This window comes from Pinus tabuliformis, chromosome Q, assembly GCF_031772625.1.
Source record: "Pinus tabuliformis cultivar Carrire ecotype Pingquan chromosome Q, CPIR1, whole genome shotgun sequence".
NCBI lineage: Eukaryota > Viridiplantae > Streptophyta > Pinopsida > Pinales > Pinaceae > Pinus > Pinus tabuliformis.
The window spans coordinates 49909017-49913952 of NC_142296.1; positions in this window are offsets into that span (position 1 = coordinate 49909017).

Consider the following 4936-nt stretch of genomic DNA (forward strand, 5'->3'; position numbering starts at 1 on the left):
GTTGAATTTTTCGACCCTAAACCTACCATCTTCCGCCATTGACCCCACTCGAACCAAGAACCCTTCTCTCTTGCGAGTTTATCAACCAAATAGACCTTCGGCTCTAATACCAGTTGTTACAAAATTATATATTACAGAGCAATGGAACACATAAAATATTGCATAAATATAAACGCATAAAACAAGAGAGACACAGATATACGTGGTTCACCCAGTTTGGGCTACATCCACGGAGAAACAGCCAGTCCTTCTTTTATTATATTATCCAGCAAACTAAAGAGATACAACCTACAACAGATCCGCTGTAACACCCTCTTCGCTCTCAATCTCCTCTCTCTTCCTCACTCAGAATACAGATGTACATAGACGCAATATAATTCCATCATATATAGTGAGGGGTTGCCTTCTAGGGCAAAAAAACCTAAATTAAACATAACTTCTACCGTCAGATCATCTGCCTAATGAACGGCCCAGATTGACTAGAAATTACTAGACTTTTACAAGGCAATTTTACATCTATTTTTAGCTCCGGGGGACCGCTGGCCCCCAGACCCCCCAGCTGGGGGGGACTTACCCCCCCCCCCCCCCCCCGTGGAGGGGTGTACATTCTTCCTGGGGTATACATCCAGCTGAAACCTTTGAATACAGAAGATAATCAGGCTCCACACCCAACATATTCATGTTGGGTTCTCTTATATTACTTAGCCCTTAAGTCAAGTCACCAAGGGTGGAGAAAAAGAAAAGTTTGTTTCGTATGAGTCACAACAAAATCCATTCAAAGAACTAAAACACTGGCTTTGCTCTATTCCAACCCTCATCTTGCCAAACCTACAACATCCATTTGAGATTGAGGCAGATGCCTCTGACCATGCTATTGGTGTAGTCCTCATTCAGCAACGGAATCTAGATACCTATCACAATGAGACGCTCTATGATATTTTCTGGAGATACCCAAACTAGGATAAGGAGATGTATTCCATCATGCAACCATGTTAGCAATGGAAACATTATAATTTTGGGAAGGAGACGATCGTCCACATGGATCATTGAGCTCTTCAATTTATGCAGACAGAGGGGAAGTTACAGAATAAACACCATCAAAAATTCTCCACATATATTTTGAATATTAAATATAATAAGGGTAGCACCAATCACATTGGAGATTGCCTCAGTTGGCCTCTAGTTGTGGCATTAACCACCATTCTCAACTCTTGTGGACATGAGACCTTTGGATGGCTAGAATTATACAAAAATGATTCGAAATTCACTCCCACATACCATATTTTGATGGCAGGAAAGAAAGTTCCAGACTTCCACCTCTAGGATGCACTTTTGTGCTACCTGGGACACCTTTGTGTTCCTTCAAGTGAACGTGCCAAACTGACTTGAGAGGCACATTACAGTCGGGTAGTAGGGCACTTTGGTGGTGAAAAGACAATGGTAGTACTGTAGAAGCATTTTTATTGGCCAAAACTTCAACAAGATGTTTGCAAGTATATTAGGTACTACACTACCTGCGTCATTACTAAATAAACCATTAAGAAGCAAGGCCTTTACACCCATCTACCTATGCCTAACCGACCTTATGAATCCATCTCAATGGACTATATGCTTGTCCTTCCTTCTACCAAGCATGTTAATGATTGTGTGTTTGTTTTTTTCGATCGGTTTTCTAAGATGGACATCCTAACTTCTTGCGAAAAGAGTATCAGCAGAAGCCATTGCCAAGCTCATTTTCAAAACAGTGTGTGTACAATTTTCGGATTCTGAAGACCATCATATCAAATTGGGATAGCAAGTTCCTAAGAACATTATGGTCGAGCCACTAGCCATTGTTGGACACCAACCTCACTAAATCAACTGCCTTCCAACCCTAGATTGATGGCTAGATAGATATCACCAATAGGATGACCGTGCACATTTTGCACATGTACAACTCCAAGCATCCACGCACGTGAGATGAGAGTCTCCCCTATATATCTAAAAGCACAACTAGAATAGATCTCCCCATAGCTCAACTAGCGACATCCCCTTTTAGGTGGGCTTGTGATTTCAACCATTAGGTCTCATTTATGTCGCGCTACCCCTTGTCACCACACAAGTAGAATCTGTGCACATTCAATCTAAAGCTAACAAATCTACCAAGTTTATCGAACGAGTTTAGCACATCCACCAACAAGTCCATGATATCTTGCAGAAAGCCAATACTAAGTATAAAAAACAACAAGTGTCACACAAGTTTCAAGTGGGATATAAGGTCTGGTTGCATTTGCAGAAGGAACACTGTACAGGGGCCCATCAAAAGCTTCAACCACTCAACTATGGACCTTACACCATCACTAAGGTTGTCGATGACAATTATTTTGAGCTAAGTATGCCCCCATTCCTTGGCCTGCACCTAGTTTTCAATGTGGACTACCTTCGACCATACTTTCCACCATTGTTAGACACATCAAAATTGCAAAGCAACTAACACCGACAGAGATCAAATCAGATTGCATTGAAACCATATCAAGTTGTCAAAGTAGGAAAACTCATGCACCAAGGAAAGTGGCTCACCAAGAGCCAAATTCAGCAAAAGTTTACCCATCCCATGGAGGCACCCAATGCAATGGAGACCTTTGATTTCTAAGAGGTGAGGACTAATCCAGGTGGATATCAATGGGCATCCATCTATTCCACTGGCTCACAACACAATTTTCTTGTTTTGGTAGTTTTCTATTTTTAGCAAATTTCAGTTCCTAAACTTCTGGAGTTGTTTCGAGGTCGTAAGAAACATTTTTAAGAGAAATAGGTCAGCGATAGCCAATGAATACCATCAATAGTCAGAAATTTTACTCCTCGGATAGACCTTTCCAATGGGCTATCTTGTGCACCAAATAGAGATCATATGCCAAAGTTACAACCTTGAGAAGTTTACGTTCCAACTTACCCCATAAAGCCCCATAAGCCTTTGGCGCTTCATCTCCTAGGGTTAGGTTTTTGGGTGTTTAAGGTTTCTCATTGCTTCTTCATAATAAAAGGCCTTAGAGCTTCTTATAACATAGTACAAAAGGACATATCCATCACATCTCTTCTCAGAGATAATTTACCATCGTTCGAGCTAGTTTGCTTTCATTTTGCATGTATACAGTTTCAACATTTTCCATTTATTCATTGAAGTCGAGTTTCATTGTATCTTTGTATTTTGGTGTTAAATTTGTATTTCATTTCATTCCCTTCATAAATTTGGATCATTGGTATCAAAGCGGTTTTCTCTTTCTCTATTTTTTGTGCATGTCCCCAATGAGGTTAAGGCATAAGGAATTGCGACTCAAACTACTTGAGCCCTTGCAAGAAAATCCTCACCAACCCCGAAGACCTCCCATGGTGAAAGAAAATAAAGACAAGGGAGCAAGATATCTTATCAAAATGTTGTTTGAAGAAGCCCTCATGCAATAAAGGAACGAGATGATGGATAATCTTCCCCAGATCTTTCGGCGGGTACCAATAGGAAACACATATTCACCCAATGCCCACTTTGGAGGCGTCGCCCCCTTTAAGGTACAAGTGACTTTTGATATTCCTATATTTGAAGGCCAAATAGATGCATATGCTCTAGAGAAATGCTTAAATCTGCTACAAGGGTATTTTTCGGTCCATAATTTTTCCATTTGATAAAATATTACTTTTGCACTCCTTAAGGATGACCCCCATGTCAAGTTATGGTGGAAAACTTACTATAAGCAAAAGGCCACAGAGGAATCCACATTATTTTTAGTTGCACCCACTTAGAACTCTTTTAGGGATGTTGTTAAGGGATAATATTACCCTATTGGAAGTTATGAATACCAATACATGAGATGGACCACAATATGATAGGAAAGGGACCAAGCAATGCTAGAGTTCACAAACATCTTTCATATCTTGAGCACCAAGATGGGTATCAAGCACACTGAGTTACTTCTAGTTCTAAATTATCGTGGTTGTCTACACAGATAGATCTAGACAAAAATGGAGTTCCTAGACTCTCCTCGCTTGGCACAACATACTGATATGATGTCAAAATCGAGAAAAAAATTAAACAGAAGAAGTAAGACTTTAGATATACAAATCCTTCATAGCAAAAGATGGGTAAGGGCATCCCCAAACAGTAGGAAAAATGACAAAGTTGGCATGTCCCACCCCAGGACAACCCACCAAAGACGCAAGCAAAGAATGGTAATGGGAATACAAAGAAAGACACAAGAAATTGGTTCGAGTTCCACAACAACCCCACTCATAAAACAAATAAATGTCATGCAAAGCAGTCAATGATGGTTGAGCTAAAATATTCAGAGTCAAACACAGGTTCCAACTCAGAATCAAACCTAGACAAGTGGAAACATATAATTGATGTGAAACCCAGTGCCACCATTGCCACCACTAAGGTCTAGCAAAGTGAGCCTGAAGATCTAAAGGAACGTAAGCATCTCTTTCACTCACAAATGTGGGTGAAGGGCACTCCATTGTATTTCATTATTAACAGCATGAGTCAACAAAACCTCATTTCAGAAATAGTCATTAAGCGGTTAGGCCTACGGACAACACCACACCTATAACCATACACCATCAGGTGGCTCCACCAAGGACGAGATCTCTACGTCAACAAACAGTGTTGCCTACATTGCAACATCAAGCCTTTCATGGATGAGGTATTATGCGATGTTGCTCCCATTGAATTTTGTGATGTTTTGTTAGGAAAACCATACTTGTGGAAGCATCATGTTGTGTATGAGTCTAGACCTCATAGTGTTATTATTACTTTGGGCAGAAAACTATACAGGATATCCGAGGTAGCCTAGTCAACTGCCATTTCTTTGATCTCTACTAAGAAAAGCAGTAAGATCATTTCCAAGACTGGGAAATTTTTCTTCTTCCTGATTCATTTTCAAATTAAGGAGAATATAGTGGACAC